The sequence below is a fragment of the Ochotona princeps genome, chromosome 14 (assembly GCF_030435755.1).
Source record: "Ochotona princeps isolate mOchPri1 chromosome 14, mOchPri1.hap1, whole genome shotgun sequence".
Lineage (NCBI taxonomy): Eukaryota > Metazoa > Chordata > Mammalia > Lagomorpha > Ochotonidae > Ochotona > Ochotona princeps.
In genome coordinates this window covers 6911476-6935749 of record NC_080845.1, presented here as the reverse complement: position 1 = coordinate 6935749, position 24274 = coordinate 6911476, and the positions used below count along the sequence as shown (strand labels likewise).

The window sequence follows — 24274 nt, the reverse complement described above, 5'->3', positions numbered from 1 at the left end:
ACTTCATGCGATTGCATCAGTGCTGCATCCGAGGAGACCTTGGTCTACAGCCACGGATGGCCTCCGTGCAGCACTGTCTGTTTCCACTTGAAAGCAAAGCTCTCCATCAGCCTTGCCCTGACTGGCAGAGTAACTCCCTCCAAGTCTTCCTTTTTCTAGCTCTGGCTAACTTCCAAAGAGAACTGACTATACTGATAGGTATAGTGTCTTTCTAAAACTAAGACGTTAGGGCCCAGCAATGTGGCACCCTGGGTTAACCTGCCAGCATCCCATATCTGAGTCATGACTGCACTGCTTCTGATGCAGCTCCTTGCCTGAGGACACTGGGAAAGCAGTGGAGAGCGGCCCAGGGGCTTGGCCCACTGCGGCTCCCCTAGGTACCTGGGTGGTGGTCCTGGCTCTTGGCTTCACCTGGGTCTTGTGCCCATTTGGAAAGTGAATCAACAGGTGGAAGTGTTCAGCTTCTCTCTCTTTCCTCTTCCACCCACCACAGTTACTCTGCATTTCAAGTAAATAATCTTAAAAGACAGTTTTAGGTAGACCACTGTTATGTCTATTTTGTACTCCAAAGTGAGATTGTTTATGCATAATAGGAAAGTACATAGACAAAACTGACTTGGGGGGCCCGGCACAATAGCATAATGGTTAAGATCCTCGTCTTTTTTTTTTTTTTTAAAGATTTTATTTATTTTTATTACAAAGTCAGATATACACAGAGGAGGAGAGACAGAGAGGAAGATCTTCCGTCCGGTGGTTCACTCCCCAAGTGAGCCGCAATGACCGGTGCTGCGCCAATTCGAAGCCGGAAACCAGGAACTTCTTCCAGGTCTCCCACATGGGCACAGGGTCCCAAAGCTTTGGGCTGTCCTCAACTGCTTTCCCAGGCCACAAGCAGGGAGCTGGATGGGAAGTGGAGCTGCCGGGATTAGAACCAGCGCCCATATGGGATCCCGGGGCGTTCAAGGCAAGGACTTAGGCAGCTAGACCACGCTGCCGGGCCCAAGATCCTCTTCTTAAATGTGCCGGTTCTAATCCCAGCAGCCCTGCTTCCCATCCAGCTCCCTGCCTGTGGCGTAGGAATGAACTCAAGGAAAGCCCAAAGCCTTGCAACCTTGCACCTCCATGTGGGAGACCCAGAAGAAGTTCCTGGCTTAGGATTGGCTCAGCTCCAGCCATTGTGGCCACTTGGCGAGTGAATCATCGGACAGATCTTCCTCTCTGTCTCTTCTCCTCTCTGTATATCTGCCTTTCTAATAAAAATAAATTGAATCTTAAAAAAAAAAAACCTGACTTGGGGAACATTCAATGTTAACATTGATGCTGTAGACAACACTAAATACTTTATATGTATTATTTCCTTAATCCTTTTGAAAGTAAATTTTGAAAGATTGATTGGGGCCCGGTACAATGATCGCTGTAGTGACCAAATCCTCCCCTTGAACGTGCCAGGGCCCTATATGGGCACCACTTCATGTCCCAGCTGTTCTACTTCCCATCCAGCTCCCTGCTTGTGGCCTGGGAAAGTAGTCAAAGAGGCCCAAAGCCTTGGGTCCCTGTACCCACGTGGGAAACCTGGAAGAAGCTCCTGGCTTCTGGCTTCAGATCAGCTCAGCTCCGGCCATTGCAGCCACTTAGGATGTGAACCAGGGAACAGAAGATCTTTCTGTCCGACTCAACTTTTCTCTGTAACTCTGCCTTTCCAATAAAAATAAATGAACCTGGAACCCTGTGATGTGGCCTAGCAGCTAAACTCCTTGCCTTTAACGCGCCCCGGGATCCCATATGGGTACCGGTTCTAATCCCAGAGACTCCACTTCCCATCCAGCTCCCTGCTTGTGGCCTGGGAAAGCAGTCGAGGACGGCCCAAAGCCTTGGGATCCTGCACCCGCGTGGGAGACCCGGAAGAGGTTCCTGGTTCCCGGCTTCGGATTGGCGCATCACTGGCCGTTGCAGCCACTTGGAGAGTGATTCATCAGACAGAAGATCTTCCTCTCTGTCTCTCCACCTCTGTATATCTGACTTTGTAATAAAAATAAATAAGTCTTTTAAAATAAATAAATAAATGAACCTTTCTTCCTCTTCTTCTTCTTTTAAGAGATATGCTATTTAGAAAAGCAGTTACAGAGCGATGGAGAAGAGAGAGATACTTCATTGATGCGCTGGCTCATTCCCCAAGCAGCTTCAATGGCTGCAACTGCGCCAATCCAAATCCAGGAGCCAGGAACTTCTTCTGGGTCTCCCACCTGTGTTTAGAGGTAGGAGGATCTGGGCCAGCTTCTCTCTCGTTCTCAGGCACATTAATAGGGAGATGGATTGGAAACAAAGCAGCCAGAATTCTAACCAGTGCTTGGACATGGGATGCAGGCTGAGGATGAATCTGCCGTACCATGTTAGCTCCCCAGAATTTAAGGGCAGCATCACTAGTAAAGGTTGTTATTTTTAACTTTAGAGTTATGGGACTTTCCCAGATACACAGTAGTGACATATTTTGCAAATATTTTCATAACAGAACAAGGTAAAAGCAGATTGTAAAAAATGTTGTTTCTTTTCTTTTTGTTTAAAGATTTATTTATTTTTATTGCAAAGTCAATTATATACAGAGAGGAGGAGAGACAGAGAGGACGATCTTCCATCCAATGAATCACTTCCCAAGTGACCACAATGGCTGGTGCTGCGCCGATCCGAAGCCGGGAGCTCTTCCGGGTCTCCCATGCAGGTGCAGGGTCCCAAGGCCTTGGATCATCCTCAACTGCCCTCTCAGGCCACAAGCAGGGAGCTGGATGGGAAGCAGGGCTGCCTGAATTAGAACAGGAGCCACTATCTTATTCCGGCTCGTCCAGAGCGAGGACTTTAGCCTCTAAGCCACCGCACCAGGCCCTGTCATTTATTTTCTTTCTTTAAAAAATTGTATTTATTTCTATTGGAAAGTCAGAGTTCAGAGTTCCAGGGAGAAGGAGAGTCAGGGAGAAACATCTTCGTCTTTTGGTTCACTCCCCAAGTGGCCACAATGGCTGGAGCTGAGCCAATTTAAGGCAAAGAGCCAAGAGCTTCTCCTTGGCCTCCCACGCAGGTGCAGGGTCCCAAGGTTTTAGGCTGTCCTGGAGTGCTTTTTTAGGTCACAAAACAGGGAGCTGGATGGGAAGCAAGGCTTCTAGGATTAGAACTAGCACCCACATGAAATTCAGGCGCATGCAAAGAGAGGACTTTAGCCGCTATGCTACTGCACCAGGCCCTGTAAATCTCACTTTCTAATACAAGTAAATAAATTTAAAAAAAAAGGTGAAGTAGCTGAGATATGGATTGCTGGCATTGTATGGGTGGTTTAAAAAAATGTGAAGTTTTCAGTTGTTTTACATCATTTTTTAAAAGATTTATTTACTTTTATTGGAAACGCAGATATACAGGGAAGAGGAGAGACAGAGAGGAAGATCTTGCATCACTCCCAAAGTGACTGAAATAGCCGGTACTGCGCCAATCCGAAGCCAAGAACCAGGAGCTCTTCCAGGTCTACCACATGGGTGCAGGGTCCCAAGGATTTGGGCCGTTCTCAATTGCTTTCCCAGGCCACAAGCAGGGAGCTGGATGGGAAGCAGGGCCACCGCAATCAGAACTGGAGACTATATGGGATCCTAGTGCTTTCAAGACAAGGACTTAACCACTACGCTATCGTGCCGGGCCCCATCATTACTTTCTGATGATACACACTTTTCTTTTGGAAATCTAGTGAATGTATCCTAGCCTTTCATTCTGGTTTTAATTTCTCTAACTACTAGTTACAGTATACATTTAAAAAAATATTTTTATTAGTCATTTGGATTTCATTTGTGAAATTACTCATTTCTCTACTGAATATTTTTATTTTGTGACTTATATTTTAGCCTTAGTAATTTGCAGTTATATGTGTATATATACATATGTATTTTAAGATTTATAAATTTTTAGGCCCTGCATGGTAGCCTAGTAGCTAAAGTACTTGCCTTACACGCGCCAGGATCCCTTATAGGTGCATATTCTAATCCCGGCAGCTCCACTTCCCAGGCCTGCGTGTGGCCTGAGAAGGCAGTCGAGGATGGCCCAAAGCCTTGGGACGCTGCACCAGTCTGTGAGACTGGAAAGAAGTTCTGGGCCCTAGCCCAGCTCCAGGTGTTGTGGTCCTTTGGGGCGTGAATCAAGAGATGGAAGATTTTCTTCTTTGTCTCTCTTTTTCTCTGAATATCTGCCTTTCCAATAAAAATAAATAAATCTTAAAAGAAAAGAATTACATATATATTAAAAAAAAAAAAAGATTTACTTATCTATTTGAACAGCAGAGCAAAGGAGAGGGAGCCACAGAGATCTCCCCTCCACTGGCTCATTCCCCAAATACTGCTGAGTCACATTGAAGCCAGGAGCCTGCACTCTCTTCCTGGTCTCCACAGGGGTGTCAGAGAACAGGGCACTTTGAGGTGTGAACTGCAGCTTCCTGGTGTGCTGTAGCCTAGAGCTGGACCTGAGCTGCTCTGCAGGGTTTCTTCAAATCCTTTGCAGTTCCTTGGTATTCAAAACATGACCCTATTGTGTTAAATGGACACACACCTGCCATCTGATCAGCTACCAACCCAATTGCCAAGAGTAGCTTCTTTTGGGCAGAACTTCATGGCAAAAGGAGCTTTTGTTTGGACTTATTTGCATTTTGTTATAATAAGTATGGGTTCTCATTTGTTATAATATGCATGAATAAGAATGGATTCCTGAACTCACTTGTTTGATTGAAAAGAATTTCAGAAAAACAATGTGGTGAACTAAAATATGGCTTACCTTATCAACTACACTGAATGCTTTAAACATTTGGTATTGCTGTTTGAACCAGGGCATGTAACAATTTACACATTTTTGATTTAGCAAGGGGCCATGATTTATACAATTTTGATTTAGGAAGGGGTTTCAGATGCTATTTTTTTAAGTCTTTATTTTATTTTATTTTATATATATTTTCTGTAAAGGTAGATATATACAGAGAGGAAGATCTTCCATCTGATGATTCACCCACCAAGTGACCGCAACAGCCGTTACTGAGCCTATCCGAAGCCAGGAACCTCGAACCAGGAATTTCCTGCAGGTTTCCATGCAGATACAGGGTCCCAAAGCTCTGGGCCATCCTCGACTGCTTTCCCAGGCCGTGAGCAGGAAGCTGGATGAGAAACAGAGCTGCCTGGATTAGAACTGGCGACCATTTGGGATCCCGGTGTGTGCAAGGCAAGTACTTTAATCACTATGCAATCGCGCCGTGCCCTCTATTTTTATTTTTAAAGATTTACTAATTTTTTATGCAAAGACAGATTTAGTGAGAAGGAGAGGCAGACAATAAAGATCTTCCATCCTCTGGTTGACTTCCCAGGTGGCCACAATGACCAGAGATTAGCCAACCTGAAGCCAGGTGCTTCTTAGGGTCTGCATGCTAGGACAGGATCCCAAAGCTTTGGGCCGTTTTCTACTGTCTCCCAGGCCGTAAGAAGGAAGCTGGAAGGGAAGTGGAGCAGCTGGGACAAGAACCAGTCCCCATATGGGATCGCAATGCTTGAAAGGCGAGGATTTAGCCAACTGAACCATTGTGCCAGGCCCTGCTCTGAAATTCTAAGACAGAACCTTTTAAGGGAAGGTATAGGATTCTGTAGATCAGACCTCTAATCATGGTAGAGTATGAATTTGTGATTATGAATATGTAACTTGATATGCCTGTTATGTCAAAGAAGGCTAAAAGGTGAAATAAAAAGAAAATGGCTTCGGGGCCCGACCTGGTAGCCTAGTGGCTAAATTCCTCGTCTTGCACGCCCAGGGATCCCATATGGGCGCCGTTTCTAATTATGGTGGTGTTGTTTCCCATCCAGCTCCCTGCTGTGGCCTGGGAAGGCAGTGAAGGATTGCTCAAAGCCTTGGGACCCTGTGCCCATGGATACTTGGAAGAGGCTCCTGGCTCCTGGCTTTGAATCACTACAGCTCTTGCCATCGCAGCAGCTTGGGGAGTGAATCAATTGACAGAAGGTCTTCATGTCTCTCCTTGTCTTTCCATATCTGACTTTCCAATTAAAAAAATAATAATAATAACTTATCTAGGGACCCTATCCAGAGCTATCTCCTTAGCATAAGCTTATAAAAAAAAAAAAAAGCTGGGCCCAGCACAGTGGCCTAGCGGCTAAAGTCTTCGCCTTGAACACGCTGGGATCCCATATGGGCACCGGTTCTAATCCCAGCGGCCCCACTTTCCATTCAGCTCCCTGCTTCTCTCTGTATATCTCCTCCTCTCTGTACATCTGATTTTCCAATAAAAATATATAAATAAATAAACCTTAAGAAAAAAAAGCAAAAGTGTTTCGAACATGGCTTCCTGTCTTCATCCCATTCACTTAAAAAGTTAAGATGGGGCCCAGCGGTGTGGCCTAGCGGCTAAAGTCCTCGCCTTCAACGCCCCGGGATCCCATATTGGCGCCGGTTCTAATCCTGGCAGCTCCACTTTCCATCCAGCTCCCTGCTTGTGGCCCGGGAAAGCAGTCGAGGACGGCCCAAAGCCTTGGAACCCTGCACCCGTGTGGGAGACCTGGAGGAGGTTCCCGGCTTCGGATCGGTGCGCACCGGCCGTTGTGGCTCACTTGAGCGGAAGATCTTCCTCTCTGTATATCTGACTTTGCAATAAAATAAATAAATCTAAAAAAAAGTGTCGTTAAGATGGGCAGCTGCCAGGACGGCAGATTGCATTACGTGGTTTTAGGGCAGTTCGTGTGTGGTTTTTAACGCACATTGCAAAAAGCTTCTCATGGTTTAAATTTTTGTTTGTTTGTGGTTTTGCTTTTTGTGTGTTTGATGATTTGAGGGCCCGCGTATTAGTTGGTTGGTCTGAAGCCCAAGCCCTGTAAGGGCTGGGATCTCTTTCAGCCTGGCTGGACGGCTGCTCCTCAGTAGCCTTAAGCAATACTTGGCAAAGAATGTGGCTCAGACTGGGCTTATTAAAATCAACACACCTGAGTTTAAAAGAAGCACCATTGAATGCTTAGCCTTTACAGGTGGTGGAAACAAAAATTAATATTTTAAAAGTTTAAATATCCACTGTTGCATTGGAAATCTGGGCTGGCTCATCAGACAGGGAGGATCCCAGGGTAAGACAGTTGGTCACCCCACTGTCTCATTGTGTCACCATCAGCATCAAAAGCAATGTCTTCTTTGAGGTTGTCAGACTCCAATCAGATGACTGATACCTTGTTTGGCAGACTCCCAGTGTGGGACCCAGGACCACTTCATTCCCCACCAGAATCCAGGGGTTCCCCTGGCCCACCTTGGCCTCAGCACAGCCCGGTCAGCACATGGAACAGATCTAGAACCAGCTAAAAATGGAAGTTTGGATGTTGTGGCTGACAGGGTTACCTCTGACCCCGCCCCCCCCAAGACCAAGGGCATTTTACTCAAGGCCATCTGCTGTGTCACTGCTCAGTGCCCCAACCCAGCCCCCTCCTCAGCCCCTCCTCAGCTTCTGGTCTCCACTCCAGCTCATGTAGGACCAATGCTCTTAGAATGAGATCTAAAAAAATCATTCATCAGAAGTATAATTTTGTAAACAGAACTTCTTTTTTCTTTTTTCTTTCTTTCTTTTTTTAAAGATTTATGTATTTTATTACAAAGTCAGATATACACAGAGGAGGAGAAACAGAGAGGAAGATCTTCCGTCCGATGATTCACTCCCCAAGTGAGCCGCAACGGGCCGATGCGCGCTGATCCGAAGCCGGGAACCTGGAACCTCTTCCGGGTCTCCCACGTGGGTGCAGGGTCCCAATGCTTTGGGCCGTCCTCAACTGCTTTCCCAGGCCACAAGCAGGGAGCTGGATGGGAAGTGGAGCTGCCGGGATTAGAACCAGCGCCTATATGGGATCCCGGGGTGTTCAAGGTGAGGACTTTAGCCACTAGGCTATGCCGCCACGCCCAAGGCAGTATTTTTAAATGTTTTCTTAAAATTTCTTTTTTTCTCATAGTACTTAAAAGATTTTGTAAAGACTCTGATGTAAAGATTTTGGAATAAAATGGCCCAAGGGCTCGTTTTCCCCCCCAGCATTACCATTTTTTTAAAGATTCATTCATTTTTTTATTAGAAAGGCAGATATATAGATAGGAGAAGAGATAGAGAGGAAGGTCTTTTGTCCAATGTTTCACTCCCCAAGTGGCTGCAAGGGCTGGAGTTGAGCCAATCCAAAGCCGGGAGCTCTTCCGGGTCTCCTGGCACCCATACGGGATCCCTGGGGTTGCAAGGCGAGGATGGCGAGAATTTAGCCACTAGCTGAAGTCCTCGCCTTGAACACGCCAGGATCCCATGTGGGTGCCAGTTCTAATCCCGGCAGCTCCACTTTCCATTTAGCTCCCTGCTTGTGGCCTGGGAAAGCAGTTGAGGATGGCCCAAAGCCTTGGGACCCTGCACCCATGTGGGAGACTTGGAAAAAGGTCCTGGTTCCTGACTTCAGATGGGCTCAGCTCCGGCCACTGCAGTCACTTGGGAGAGTGAATCATTGAATGAAAATCTTCCTTTCTGTTTCTCCTCTTCTCTGTATATCTGACTTTGTGATAAAAAGTAAAATAAATCTTTAAAAAAAAATGGCAAATTTACAGAGAGAGAGAGAGACAGAGAATGTTGTTGTACCTGCTGAATCACTTCCCAAAGGGCCACAATGACTGGGGCTGGACCAGGCCTAAGCCAGGAGCCAAGATATTTTTCTGGGGCCCTCATGTGGGGTAGGAAGCCAAGTTTTTGGACTACCCTATGCTGCTTTCCCAGGCACATTCGCAGGGACCTGGAAAGGAACTGGAGTAGTTGGCACCCATGCATGTTACCAGTGCTGGAGTGCAGGCTTCACCTATTACCTCCCAGTGCTGACCCCTAAGATGCTTCTTAGGACACTCACGACCCATGCAAAATGGCCGAGTCAAGGGTCCAGCTCTGGTCCTCCTTCTAGCTCCCTGCTAATGCACACTCTGGAAGGTGGCAGATGGTGCCTGTAGCAGCTGGGGCTTTGCCATCATGACATGGATTGAGGTCCTGGCACTCAGTTTTGCCTTGGCTCACCCCCGGCTGTCACAGGCATTAGGGGAATGAACCAATGGATGAAAGCCATGTCTTTGTTTAAAATAAATAAAATAAATACAAAGAAATAATAATAAGCAAAACAATAAAAAATTATATTTTATGCACTATGCTAGTGAGATTATTGAGTTCCCTGTCTTCAGGCAATAGGATGTATTGACTTGAACAGATCTTCACCTGCTGAATTTACTTTCCTCTGTGTGAAATTTGGTGAGACTAGTAGTCACTTCATGATCTGTAAGCATCACTGTTGGGCTCCAGATTTGTCATAGCAGACTTGCATTCCATGAGCAGAAAGACTGAAAACAGTCTGTCCTTCAAAGTTCTGCATTTAAATTTTTTTAAAGATTTGTTTGAATGGCAGAGTTACAGGAGAGATGGGGAAAAATGTGTTTCACGTGATAGCTTACTCGCCAAGTTGTCCTGACAATCACGACTGGGCCAGGCTGAAACCATGAGTCAGGAACTCCACTCGGGCCTTCCACCTGCAAGCACTTGCACCATCTTCTGCTACTTTCTGAGAGGCACTAGCAGGCAGCTGGATCAGAAGTGGAGCAGCCAGGACTTGTGCTAGTGATAACACGGGATGCTAAGTGCTGCTTCCACAGCATCAGCCCCTCAAAATTCTTCATTTGCAGGGAATGCAATTGGGTTTAGAACAATCAATTGACAATTCCACTTCTCTCTCTTCAAAGATTTACTTACTGAATTTATTTAATTTTTTGAATATTTCATTATTATGTGAAAGGCAGAGTTACAGACAGGAGAGACAGAGAGATCATCCAACTGCTGGTTTACTTCTCAAATAGCTGTAACTGCCAGAGCTGGGCCCGTTGCAAGCTGGGAGCCAGGAGCTTCTTCCAGGTTTTCCATGTGGGTGCAAGGACCTAAATTCTTGGGCCATCCTTTGTGGTGTCTCAGCCCATAAGCAGACAGCTAGGTTGGAAAAGGGACAGCCAGGACACAAACTGACGCCTCTGTGAGATGTTGGCACCAAAGGTGGAGATTTAACCTACTATGCAATGGCATCAGCCTCTATCTAATTATTTATACTATAATATTCATTTATTTATTTAAAAGATGCATTTAGTTTTTTTTTAAAGATTTATTTATTTTTACAAAGTCAGATATACACAGAGGAGGAGAGACAGAGAGGAAGATCTTCCATCCAATGATTCACTCCCCAAGTGAGCCGCAACGGGCCAGTGCGCGCCGATCCGATGCCGGGAACCTGGAACCTCTTCTAGGTCTCCCACGCGGGTGCAGGGTCCCAAAGCCTTGGGCCGTCCTCAACTGCTTTCCCAGGCCACAAGCAGGGAGCTGGATGGGAAGTGGAGCTGCTGGGATTAGAACCGGCACCCATATGGGATCCCGGGGCTTTCTAGGTGAGGACTTTAGCCGCTAGGCCACACCGCTGGGCCCAAGATGCATTTAGTTTTATAGGAAAATCAGATTTACATAGAGAAGGAGAGACAGAGAGAAAGATCCCCCATCCACTGGTTCACTCCCGATATGTGATCCTGGCACATGCAAGATGAGGACTTTAGCCATTAGGCTACTGCGCCAGGTTGCCTTATCTATTTATTTAAACAGAATAACAGAAAGAGAGAGAGAGAAAAGATAAGAGTGCAGTTACCATCCACAGGTTCATTCTCAAATGGCCAAATGGGCCAGGCCAAACCTAGCAGCTCAGAGCTTCACATCTAGATCTCTTGTGTGGTTGCACGGGCCCAAGCACTTGGGCCATTTTCTGCTGCCTTCCCAGGTGAAATAGCAGGGAGCTGGATCAGAAGTGGAGAAGCCAGGACTTGAACCGGTATGTATATGGGACACGGGCATTGCAGGGGGTGGCTTAATCCAGTGTGCCACAAAGCTGCATCCTCCAATTCTTTCTTAACTCGGCAAAATAATATTCTCCCAAAGTCCTGAGGACTTGTGATGTGTGCAGCTTCCCCACCCCCTCTTTCCTGCCCCATAGGTGTTGCGGACCGTTTAGAGCATGCCATATTTCACAACACACTGTGAACATGTGGGTCCTTCCTCAGTGATCCACAAAGGACCTCTCCTGTGTCGAAACCCAGCCACCTGACATCTCCCAGTGTCACCTCCTCCATGAGGTCACGGCCTCAAGGTCATGAGGCCTCCTTCTCTGGCTCTCTTTCAGTGCTTTGTGCCCTGGCTTGTTCCGGTTCCTCAGCTCTGGAAGTTTCTTTCCGCCCTAGTCGGTAACTGTGAAGTCTCTGGATATTTATTGCACCTCTGGGCTGGTGGCCATGAAGCACAGCTGATAAATAATTGTTAATTGCACTGGATTCTTGAAACAGTTGGGTGGCAGCATGGCGGCAGTAACACCTGACTAGTTACTGGAAAGTGCTATTGGGGTGATAAAAGGAGGCAACACATAGCAAGCAGATTCTGGCCATTTCTTTTTTTAAAAATCTTTTATTTAAAGACTCACTTATTTTTATTGGAAAGTTAAATATATAGAGAGGAAAATCTTCTGTCTGTTGATTCACTCCCCAAGTGGCCGCAAGGGCTGGTGCTGCACCAGTCAGAATCCAGGAGCCAGGAACCTCCTCCAGGTCTCCCATGTGGGTACAGGGACCCAAGGTTTTGGGCCGTCCTCCACTGCTTTCCCAGTCCACAAGCAGGGAGCTGGATGGGAAGCAGGGCTCCTGGGATTAGAACCTGCAACCCATGTGTCAAGTTCAAGGGAGGACACTAGCTGCTAGGCTACTGTGCAGGGCTCCATCTGGTTATTTCTAAAAGGGCCCTACTAAGGAGGGTGAGATGGTGGGAAGCTTCTGATGAGAGTCAATAGCTGGGGAAAATGATTATTACTGCTTTTGTAAAATAACAAATCGAGGGAGGGTGGTATGGTGGCTCCACCATGCTGATTCCTGTTCCGGCTGCTCCACTTCCCTTCCAGCTCCCTGCTAATGTCCCAAGAAAGAAGTGTACGATGACCCAAGTCCTTATGGGAGACCCTGAGGAAGCCTCTGGCTCTTAGCTTCAGATCGACTCAGCTCTGGCCATTGTGCCCAGTTAGAGAGAGAGAGAAGCAGCAGATGGAAGATCTTTTGTGCTCTGTCTCTCCTCTCTGTAAACCTCCCTTTCAAAGAAAAAAAGTAGGAAAACATTGTTGCCTGGAAGCATCCTGCCATAGCAGGGCACAATCACCGTGAGGGCTTGCTAAGCTTTAGAGCTTGTCCAACAGACTGCCGCCGGGACTTTCAGGTAGTGAGTTTAGGGAAACCTGAATCACCCAAGTAGGAAGCCCGGCCGGCCGGCTGTGCCAGGGCGGGAGCTGCTCAGGACTGTCTCAAAAGACTGACTCCAGCCACCTGACCTTCAAGGTCCCGAGCCAGCCTCTGCCGAGCAATACTGGCTGCCATGGAGACGCCCGGCGGGGTTCTGACACTGAGAAGCAGTCACCACCCAAACGGACGCGCGGGCACTTTGCACCGAAAGGGCGGGGAGCCTTGTGAGAGAGCGAGGTGTCACGGCAGGGCTCCGGAAGGCGGAGGGTCACTTCACACACACACACACACACACACACGCACACACACGCACACACACGCACACACACCGCCCCGCTGCCGCCCCGACGCGGAAGCCAGGGCCCACGCGTGGCCAGCACGTTAGCGGAAGGCCGTTCGCGAACCCTCACACGGCCGCCCCACGGCCGGCCGAGCCAGCCAGCAGCGCGGGCGCCGGACTCCGATCCCAGGGGCCCCCGCGGCGCCGCGCACGCGCGCTGGCGTGGCAGCAGCGCCGCCGCAGGACGCACGAGAGGCCGACCCGCGAGTGGCGACGGCACTTTGCGGCCAGAGTGACGGCTCCGTGGCCGAGCGCCTGTCGGGCGGACACCTCGGCCCTCACACCTCGGCAGGCGCCCCTGGGTGAGTGCCTGTCCCAGGTTAACCCGCGGGACGCGCGGCGCTCCCTGCCCAGAGGGGCAGGCTCCGCTCCGGCCTAGGACCGCAGCCGAGCGCCTGACGGGGCTGGCCGCCCGCGGCCCCTGCTGACCCCGATGGGCAAAGGAAGGGGTTTCTGCAGACCCTTCCCTCCCGTGTCGGGCGACGAGAGTGTCGCGGGGGTGGAAGGGGACACCCGGAGGCGAGGACCGGAGGAGAGCGCAGGGGGGACCCGGGGCGGCCCGGGCGGGTGGACGGGAGGGAGGGAGGGAGGGACGCGTGGGGGATGGGATGGGCAGGGGCCGGAGGACCGCGCGCGGGCGGGCTTGGGGGCGCCGGAGCCATCCCCTAGAAGCTGGGCAGGCAAGTCCCGGCGGCCAGAAGGAGCTGGACGTCGGCCTCGGGAATCTTGACGAGCTGGAGCCGCAGGTCTGGGGGTTGGGGAGGAGGGCACCCCACCTGGCCCCGACGCTCGCACTGGGCTTGGCAACTTCTCACTGGCTGGCCGGTGGATTGCATCCCTTCTGCTTCCCACGTTCCCAGACAGGCACAATCCCAGACAGGCACAATCGTAGTGTGGGCGCTATAGCCTGCCCACCCCGGAAAGAAATAGGGTTTGGTGTGAGAGTCAGGTGACAGCTTAGATCTAATTTGGGTGTTTTCATCGCTGGTTTTGGAGCCGCTTTTCAACCACGGAGGTTTTTTGTTTGGTTGTTGCTGTTGTGTTTAGCCTAAGTTCCTCAGTGGACAGAACCTGAAGGGCCTTTTAAGGTGTGTGTGTGTGTGTGTGTGTGTGTGTGTAAGGAATAAAATTATTGCTGGCTGGAATGTTTGATGAACTTCTTTGAACTTGTGCTGTTGTTAGGCACATCTCTTACTGTATCCACTTTAAAAAAGTCACTTTGCTAATATTTCAGGTTAATTGGTTCCCTTGGTAATCCCAGGGATGCCTGCAATGCCCATGGCACAAAAAAAAAAAAAAAAAAAAAAAAAGAGTAGGGACTCCTGAGATGGGTTTCAGCTTTGGCATCTGTAGGGCTGCATCGAAGAGGGTACTTGCATGTCTAGATGAGGAAGAAGGCAGGGAGGTTGATGAGGTTGGTGAGGGAGGAGAGGAGAGATTTGGCCGAGAGCAGAGTCGTTTTTGGAAATTTCTTTCTTTCTTTCTTTTTTTTTTAATTGTAAAGTCAGATTTACAGAGAGGAGAGACAGAAAGGAAGATCTTCCATGCACTGGCTCACTCTCCAAGTGGCCACAATGGCCAGAGCTCAGCCAATCCAAAGCCAGGAGCCCGGAGCCTCTTCTGGGTTTCCCATGTGTGGGTGCAGGGTCCCAAGACTGGACCTTCCTGACTGTTTTCCCAGGCCACAAACAGGGAGCTGGGTGGGAAGAGGGACAACCGGGACACAAACTGGCATCTATGTGGGATCCCTGTGCACACAAGGTGAGGACTCCAGCCACTAGGCTACTGTGCCGGGTGCCAGGAGAGTAGTTTTTCAGAGCTAGAATAGAGCAGGGCCACTTCAGTCAGGCCTGGGGCAGTCAGCAAAATCACTGGGGAAGAAAGGGAAGTGAGCGTTTTGGCGACAGTTTTACTAAAGGCCCCTCCCAAGTTGGTTCTGAAGACTTGAAGTCTTGTGTAAGCTGGGAAATGTCAGTGTCTGCAGACCAGGCGTCTGTGGGTAGGTGGGGAGCTGGAGGTTTTCTGTCTTCAGTTGACGAGCAGCAGGATCATTCTTCAGCTGTCCTCGTCCTGTGTGACAGTAAGGGCACCCACAGACTCCGGGAGCAGGGCGCAGAGGCGCCAGCTCCCCAGGGTGCCAGCGCAGGTGCCCGCAGTGCTGCTGCGCCTGAGAAGTCTGCGTAAAGCACCTAGCTGAGATTTTTTAAACCCATCTGCGAAATAAAAGCAACAACAGAAAACTGCCACACACTTTTCCTGGGAAAAAAAATAAAGGGTGAATATGAAAAGCTGAAGGCAGTTGTTTGATAAAACAGGAAACTGGTATTGGAGCAGTTTATTTTGAAGCTTTGCCTTTTTTTTTTTAACTTGGAAAATCAGATTTACAGAGAGGAGGAGAGGAAGATCTGTCTACGGATTCACTCCCCAAGTGGCCACAATGGCCGGAGCTGAGCTATTCCAAAACAAGGAGCCAGGAGCTTCTTCCAGGTCTCCCACGCGGGTGCAGGGTCCCAAGGCTTTGGGCCGCCCTCTACTGCTTTCCAGGCCACAAGCAGGGAGCTGGATGGGAAGTGGAGTCACTGGGATTAGAATAGGTGCCTATATGGGATCCTAGTGTGTGCAAGGCAAGGGCTTTAGCCACTAGGCTACTGTGCTGGGCCCAGAGCAGTTTATTCTGATTGAACACGCCATGCAACTGTGGAAGAGGTAATTCTGCTTGCCGTGTTCCCTATATGGCTTCCTGTGCCATTCTTTGCTCTCTGTCCTTGTATTTTCACTGTGGAACAAATCTTTCTTGTGTTAGTTCTGTGTGTATTTGAGTTGTGAAAACCTTTTTGTTTCCTGTTTGGCCGTCGGCTCTGTAAGCACAGGGACTTTGTCTTTACTGTTTGACAGTAGGGGCTGGTGCATAGCCTGTGCTCAGTGAATATCTGTTAAATAAATGAGTTAATTAATTCATGAGATAAGTTTTTTTATTTCTATGTACAAAGTATATCTATTATAAAATTATTTAAAACACTCAGGTCATGTTCTTCCTTTGCAGGTGCATTAGTAGGAAAGTGGATCGAAAGTGGAGTAGCCTTGGGGCTGGCATTGTGGTGTAGTAGGTTAAGCTACCACATGAAATACCAGTGTTCCATATGGGCACTAGTTTGAGTCTTGGCTGCTCCACTTCTGATCTAGCTTACTGCTAATGGTCTGGGAAAGCAGCGGAAGATAACCCAAGTGCTTGGGCCCCTGCACATGTGTGGGAGACCAAGAAGAGTTCCTGGATTCAGCCTAGCCCAGTGCTGCCTGTTGGGACCATCTGGATAGTGAACCAATAGATGGAAGATTTTTTTTTTCTCTCTCTCCCGCTCTCTTTCTCTCTTATACTAACTTTTTAAAATAAATACATAAGATTTTTTTTTTTAAAGATTTATTCATTTTATTACAGCAAGATATACTGAGAAGAGGAGAGACAGAGAGGAAGATCTTCCGATGATTCACTCCCCAAGTGAGCCGCAACGGGCCAGTACGCGCCAATCTGAAGCCGGGAACCTGGAACCTCTTCCGGGTCTCCCACGCGGGTGCAGGGTCCCAATGCATTGGGCCGTCCTCAACTGCTTTCCCAGGCCACAAGCAGGGAGCTGGATGGGAAGTGGAGCTGCCGGGATTAGATCCGGCGCCCATATGGGATCCTGGCGCGTGCAAGGCGAGGACTTTAGCTGCTAGGCCACGCTGTCGGGCCCAAGCTGGCACTCCTGTATGGTATGCTGGTGTTGTCTGGCTCTGTCCATATATGGTTCTTTTTTTTTAAGATTTATTTATTTTTTTTATTGGAAAGGCAGATATACAGAGAGGAGGAGAGACAGAGAAAGCTCTTCCGTCTGATGATTCACTTCCCAAGCGGCTGCAACGGCTGGAGCTGAGCCAGTTCGAAGCCAGGAGACAGGAGTTCCTCCGGGTCTCCCACGCGGGTGCAGGGTCTCAAGGCCCTGGGCCATCCTCAGCTGCCTTCCCAGGACACAAGCAGGGAGCTGGGTGGGAAGCAGGGCAGCTGGAATTAGAACTGGCGACCATTTGGGATCCTGGTGTGTGCAATGCGAGGACCTTAACAGCTGTGCTATCGCATCGGGCCCCATTTATGTTTTTTAAAATATTTATTTATTATTTTCTGGAGTCGTGTTTACAGAAAGAAGTGGAGACAAAAAGATCTGCCATCCACTGGTTTACTCTTAAAGTGACTGCAACAGCCGCAACTGAGCTGATCCAATGCCAGGAGCCAGGAGCTTCTTCTGGGTTTCCCACCTGAGTGCATGGTTCCATGGCTTTGAGCCGCCCTCTGCTGCTTTCCTAATTCATAAGCGGGGTGTTGGATGGGAAGTAGAGCAGCTAGGACACAAACTGGTGCCTATATAGGATCCTGATACTTGAAGGGGGAGGATTAGCCATTATTCCGGGCCCTGTTCATATTTTTAAATTATGGAAATAATATGCATGCTAAGTTGAAGCTAAATTTTTATATCTTATATTTTTAATATTTTTAAAGATTATTTTTATTTGAGAGTCAGATATACAGAGAGGAGAGACAGTGAGAAAGATCTTCCGTCCAATGATTCACTCCCCAAGTGACCACAATGGCCAATGTATGCCGATCCTAAGCCAGGAGCCAGGAACTTCTTCCAGGTCTCCCACACGGTGCAGAGTCCCAAGGCTTTGGGCTGTCCTCGACTGCTTTCCCAGGCCACAAGCAGGGAGCTGGATGGAAGTGGAGCTGCCGGGATTAGAACTGGTGCGTTCAAGGCGAGGATTTTAGCCGCTGGGCCACACCGCCGGGCCCTATATCTTATATTTTTAATTTTAAAGATTTATTTATTTGAAAGAGTGAAGAGAAGGAGAGACGGAGATGTTCCATCTACTGTTTTTTTTTTTCCAGATGGCTGCAACAGCCATTTCTGTGTCAGGCAAAAACCAGAGCCAGGCATTCCTTTGTGGTCCCCTACTAGAATAGCTGTGTGTGGTCCATCTTCTGCCTTCCCAGGGATGCATCAGAAGGGAAATAGTGGGTACCTGAAGCAGCAATCAGATATGGGCTGCTGACCTTGCAAGTGGTAGCTTAAAGCACTGTGCCACAACATCGACCCTATATCTTATATAATTATTTTTAAATTTATTTTTATTGGAAAGGCAGATTACAGAGAGGAAGAGAAACAGAGAGGAAGATCTTCCGTCTGATGATTCATTCCCCAGGTGATCACAACGGCCTGAGGAGAGCTGATCTGAAGCCAGGAGCCAGGAGCTCTTCTGCGTCTCCCACGTGGGTGCAGGGTCCCAAGGCTTTGGGCCGTCCTCGACTGCTTTCCCAGGCCACAAGCAGGGAGCTGGATGGGAGTGAGGTCGCCGGGATTAGAACCGGTGCCCCTATGGGATCCTGGCGCTTGTAAGGCGAGGACTTTAGCCCCTGGGTTACCACGCCGGGCCCTAAAAAAATTTTTTTTAAGTGTTGTAATTTAACTTAGAAATATTCTGGGAAGTGATCATCTTTTTCATTTCTTAGAGTTCCAGTTTCGTAAGTGCTAGTGGGGAAAGGTCAGGGCGGTGTGGGGTGCAGATACTGTTTCCATGAGGGCATGTGGAGGTCGTGGAGCGCTGTGTGTGTGCTGGGAGACAGCATTTGGTTTTTTTTAAAGCATTTTACTATTATTATTATTATCATTATCATTTTATGATACAGTTCCATAGGCTCCTGGCATTTCCCTTATCCCCTCCCCAATACTCTCCCCCCACCTAGTTCCTCTATATCATTACTAACATATAGTTCTTCATACACAGTCATATGTCCATCATTGCGGGCATGGACAATGACAGAGAGTCCAGCATCCTATTGTCAAGATATAGTAAACAGTTTCATTGTAAGTCCATCTTTGTCTGGAAGTAGAAATGCATATTGCATTGTATCCTCACATCTGGATGTTAGTCTCCATTTCACAGTTACTATACATCCCCTTTCATGAAAAGGCGTAATACAAAATCAACAATAGAAAGAAAAATAGAAATTTACAATGCCATGAAGTTAAATGACATGTTACTATATGACAGTCTCCATTACACAGCTACTATACATCCCCTTAAATGAAAAGCCATAAAACAAAATTAACATCAGGGAACACCATGAAGTTAAATAACATGCTACACCATGAAGTTAAATAACATGCCTCGAAATGACTAACCTGTAGCTGAAGAAATGAAAATCAAGAGCCTTCTTGGGCCCGGCTGCATGGCCTAGTGGCTTAAGTCCTCGGCTTGAATGCCCCGGGATCCCATATGGGCGCCGGTTCTAATCCCGGCAGCTCCACTTCCCATCCAGCTCCCTGCTTGTGGCCTGGGAAAGCAGTCGAGGACGGCCCAAGGTTTTGGGACCCTGCACCCGTGCGGGAGACCCGGAGGAGGCTCCAGGTTCCTGGCTTCGGATCTGCGTGCACCGGCCGTTGTGGCTCACTTGGAGAGTGAATCATCGGATGGAAGATCTTCCTCTCTGTCTCTCCTCCTCTCTGTATATCTGACTTTGTAATAAAATAAATAAATCTTCAAAAAAAAAAAGAACCTTCTTGAAGAAAATGATGCTACTGTATGATCTACGAGTCATTGAATGATTTAATCAGAAGAAAGTGTTTTGAAGAGATGAAAGTAACAGAAAACAACAAAACCCATGCAATATATTTCCGCTGCTTTTTGTTGAAGTGTGTCTCTTCTAGACAATAAATAGACGGGTTTTGTGTTTTAATCCAGCCTACTAATCTATGACATTTGATTGGGCTTAAGCCATTTACATTCAGAGTTTAATATGTATGGATGGTACTTTGGTCCTGTCATTTTAGGAATGGGTTGTTCATTGGTTTAGTCTTCTGTTGTCATTTTACTGGGATGTTCTTCCCATTTGCTTTTGGTTTTGTTTGGTGCTATTCCTCTTCTCTGTCAAGAGAACATCTTCAAGTATCATTTGTAGGGCAGATTTGTAAGAGGCATATTCTTTTAACTTTACTGTGAAGAATTTTATTTCATTTTCAAAGACAAAGGAAAACTATGCTGGATGTGTTGTCCTGGGCTGACAATTTTTTTCTTTTAGAATCTGGAATATGTCACTCCATTCTCTTCTTGCCTGTAGAGTTTCCTGTGAGAGATCTCCTGTGAGTTTAATAGGCATTCCTTTATATGTCAATTGATTTTTTTCACGTGCATATTTAAGGATCTTTTCCTTAGGTTCTGTTGAAGAGAGCTTGGTGATCATGTGTGTTGGTGAAGATCGCTTTTGATCAAGGCTGTTGGGAGTTCTGTGTCCCTCCTGAATTTTCCCAATTCTTTCTCTAGATTAGGGAAATTTTCCTTTATTATTTCATTAAGTACATTTGCACACTCATCTTCTCTTTCTGCACCTTCTGGGACTCCCATAACTCTTACATTTGGTCTCTTAATAGTGTCTTTCAGTTCTTGAATACTTTTTTTGGCCTGATCCAGCTCTGCTTCAGCTTTTTCTTTGCTTCCCCCTGATGACGGGAAATATCTTCCAATTCTGAGATTCTTTCTTCTGCTTGCTTCATTCTATTTTGGAGACTCTCCATTGTACTTTTAATTTGCTCTCCTGTGTTCTTAATTTTTGATATGTCAGCCTTGATTTGCTTTATTGCTTCCTTAAATTCTTTGAACTCTTGTATGTGTTTCTCATTTTTGATCAGAAGCTTTAAAATGAGTTTTATGAATTCTGTATGCCCCATTTTCTCGATGTCTTCCTCAGTTAACTCTGAGGTTGGCATAGGGTTTTGTCCTTTGCAGGGGAGTTTTTGGTAATATTCATTGTGCCTCTGTCTCTTCTATTGCTCTTGGTTATTGCACTTCTGGTTAGCAGAGTCTTCTCCTTAGGGCAGGTTTCTAAGTTGTGTTACCCACAGGTCTACTATGCGATTTTACTTGTTGCAGTTGGTACACAACTCTTTGCTTGCAGCCACTTGTGCCACAACCTCCAACGAGTTCCAGGTCTGGGTCCTTATGTTAGATTTCCACCGTGGTCTCCACAGCCCCAGCTCCTGGCTCACCACTCTCCTTCTCCTGTGATACCATGCCAAGGCTGCACCGTTGGGGAGACAGCATTTGAGCTGCACCTCAGGGTTAGATGTGATGGCTGTTTTAAAGGGCTCCCATTCTAGGTAACAGCTTGAAGCTAGTCTTGGACAGAAAAATTTGTAAATTGATTGACAGAACATTCCTGTTTCTAAGGTATTTACTATGTGAAAGGGAAATATGAGAACGAAAATAATAAAGGTGGACTTGTTGAAAAATTACTGGGAAATCTGGACCACGCAGCCTCTCCTCACCGTTATAACTAGTTCGTTGCCTTAGAATCTTTCTGGAACATCTTACAGTGACTGGTTTACGGGGAACCACAAGTCAGCATACTGTTTTTTTTTTTTTTTTAAAGATTTATTTATTCTTATTTGAAAGGCAAATTTTTGGAGAGGAGAGTTAGAAAATGTCTTCTTTCCGCTGGTCCACTCCCCAGATGGTCAAAGCTGAGCCGATGTGAAACCAGGAGTTTTTTTCCAGTCTCCTATGTAGGTTCAGGATCCCAAGGCTTTGGGTCATCTTCTGCTAATTTCCCAGACCATAAGCAGGGAGCTGGATGAGAAGTGGAGCAGCTCTGACATGAACCAGTGCCCATGTGGGGTGTTTGTCCATCATCCGAGGACGGAGGATTAGCGTGCTGTGCCACCACACAGGCACTGGTCAGTCTGCTGAACCAGAGAGATAGCAAGAGAGTTTGTTAAGAACTAAACAAATTTATGTTTGTGTTCCCTGCTGCAGTATGACTTTGTTTTTCGGGACCTGTTTCCTCAACTGTGTAACGAAGGTGCTAGAACCCCAGCACACGACATTTCACTCTTCCCTGTGGGACACGTTCCTGGACTTCTAAACAAGCCTGTCCTTGCAGTGCCTTGAGCACCCTCACAGTGCTGTCCCTTGGCACCAGTGCCAGCTGGCCGGGGAAGGTTGGAGGTGCTCCCCAGTCACAGCACTTATGCCCGGGAGAGGACCTGCCTTCTGGGGACTGTGACCCTGCAGAGTGACTCCTTGTCGGTCCAGCACTGTAAAGCTAATAGACTTCAATTAAATTAATTTGCTTGAAAATTACGTTTAATGTATTTAGAAAGTTTAAGAGGGAAGTTAGATACATTAGTAGTTACACAACATTCACTTTATTTTTTTTCTTTTAGGGTGGGTGTTTTGGAGACAGTTGATTGCATATTCTAGGAATCTCAAAGGTAATGTATTTTTTTTTAAAGCTTGGTATAAGTTTAATTTCTCTTACTTACTTTGGGAAGATCAGTACTTGAAACAAATTCTCAAGTACTTAATTAAATATTTTTTTCTTAATTAAATATTTTTTTCTTCAACTTTTTTTTGCTGCTTTTTTGTGACCACGTATGTATTTCATTTTTTGGAGTTAATTTTTTCTTAGGCAAGGTGGATTTCAGTTTAACATTTGAACTGCTTAATATTGTGTTTGCATAGTTATTACTTTAACTCCCTAAGTAATCTTTACCAAGATGTTTCACTTTGTAAAGGAACAGGACCAATACTGTCTGTGTTGTAGTCTAGAAGTTCTAGGCGTCAAGCCATCGATTAAAATTGTTTTCTTTGTGCTTACCCGTATTTCCTCGTTTTGATTGGTGAGATTAGAGAAATAACAGGTTGTTGCACATTTCAAAATATATTATGATTTTGTAATAGAAATTTCAGAAGGGCTGTTAGTTTTTATTCCTAAGCTGAAGCTGTTTTGGAGGAGGTAAGTATCTATTGATTTTCAGCTTCTTATCATTTGATAAATGGAAGTGAGTGGCTGAATGAATACATGAAAGAGAACTCTCGCGTACTTTGCAGGGAGTTCTGTACAGTGTTCTCAAGTTTGAAGATGAGTTGATAAGAAAAATACAGCTTTAATTCAGTCTGCGTGTGCATACTTTCTCTGAAGCTATTGTTAAAATGTCGGGCTCTCAACGTCGTGTCGCTACTGTGGAAACAGGCCCGAGGCCTCGCAGGCCGCCAGGTGCTTGCTTGGTCTGGTTCCTTGTAATACCTCCACCCACGCAGGAGGCTGTGGGAAGCGTCTGGAAAACTGTGTTCAATTATTTTTGTTCCTAATTTGTCTTGTTAATTATTTTCTGTAATTTTATTAATTAATTATTAATATTTATTAATCCTTTGAAAGGATTAGGCCGTAGTTTTTCTGTTGGAAAATTTAAAAGTCAAGAAAGTTAATCAATGTGTGTCAGCCTTTTTGCAAGATCAAAGTGAGATAGTATCCAAGCCATTTTTTTTTCAAAGATTTATTTATTTTTATTGGAAAGGCAGATATACAGAGAGGAGGGGAGACAGAGAGGAAGATCTTCTGTCCCATGGTTCACTCCCCAAGCGGGTGCAGCAACTGGAGCTGAGCCATTCTGAAGCCAGAGCCTCTCCTGGGTCTCCCACGTGGGTGCAGGGTCCCAAAGCTTTGGGCCAACCTTGACTGCTTTCCCAGGCCACAAGCAGGGAGCTGGATGGGAAGTGGGGCCACTGGAATTAGAACTGGCTCCCATATGGGATCCCGGAGTGTGTTCAATGCGAGGACTTTAACCACTATGTAATCGCTCCGGGCCCTATCCAAACCATTTTAATTTGACCAAATACTTTTAAGAATTAACCTAATTGGACCCAACTTAGTCCACTCTGACTGTCTCCTAGACACAAACCAGAGTTGCCAGGACACAAACCAGCACCCGTAAGGGATGCTGGCACCACAGGGTGGAGGATTAGCTTGGTGCAGCACTGGGCAGACCCGACAGAATGCCTTGTAATATTCGTAGTTTAAAGTTGTGACAGGCCCATTTCTTTTTTTTTTTTTTTAAAACATTTATTATTATTGGAAAGCCGGATACACACAGAGGAGGAGAGACAGAGAGGAAGATCTTCCATCCAATGATTCATTCCCCAAGTGAGCCGCAACGGGCCAGTACGCGCCAATCCGAAGCCGGGAACCTGGAACCTCTTCTGGGTCTCCCACGCGGGTGCAGTGTCCCAAGGCTTTGGGCCGTCCTCGACTGCTTTCCCAGGCCACAAGCAGGGAGCTGGATGGGAAGTGGAGCTGCCGGGACCAGAACCGGCGCCCATATGGGATCCCGGGGCATTCAAGCCGAGGACCTTAGCCGCTAGGCCATGGCGCCGGGCCCGACAGGCCCATTTCTATTCTTTCTTTCTCTTTTGTTTTCTTTTCTTCTCCCTCGCTCCCTCCCTTCCTCCCATTCTTTTCCCCTCCTCCCTCCCTCTCTCCCTTCTTTCCTTCCTCCCTTCCTTCTTTCCTGTCTGCCTGCCTGCGATAACAGAGAGGGCAAGACAGAAAGGTCTTCCGTCTGCTGATTGACTAAGTGCCAGCAGCAGGGTTGGGCCAGGCCAAAGCCAGGCGCGAAGAGTCCTGTGTGTGTCTCCCACGTGTGTGGGAGCTCTCTAAGTGCTCTGATTATTGTTGCATCTCAGGCATGTTAGACAAAGCTGGGTCAAAGCAGA

At 47.1% G+C, this 24274-nt stretch overlaps 1 protein-coding gene across 7 annotated transcripts in view; it reads left to right on the top strand.

The window, feature by feature from the left end:
* Positions 1-12906: 12906 nt before the first annotated feature.
* GAPVD1 (GTPase activating protein and VPS9 domains 1) overlaps positions 12907-24274 on the top strand; it is an 82794-nt gene continuing 71426 nt past the window's right edge. For 6 of the 7 annotated variants that reach the window (XR_009246583.1, XM_058672115.1, XM_058672113.1 and 3 more), the window contains exons 1-2: positions 12907-12999; positions 21946-21993. The gene's annotated coding sequence lies outside the window, so the exon portion shown is untranslated. The remainder of the gene's footprint in view (positions 13000-21945; positions 21994-24274) is intronic. The other variant, XM_058672112.1, reaches the window with a different exon arrangement.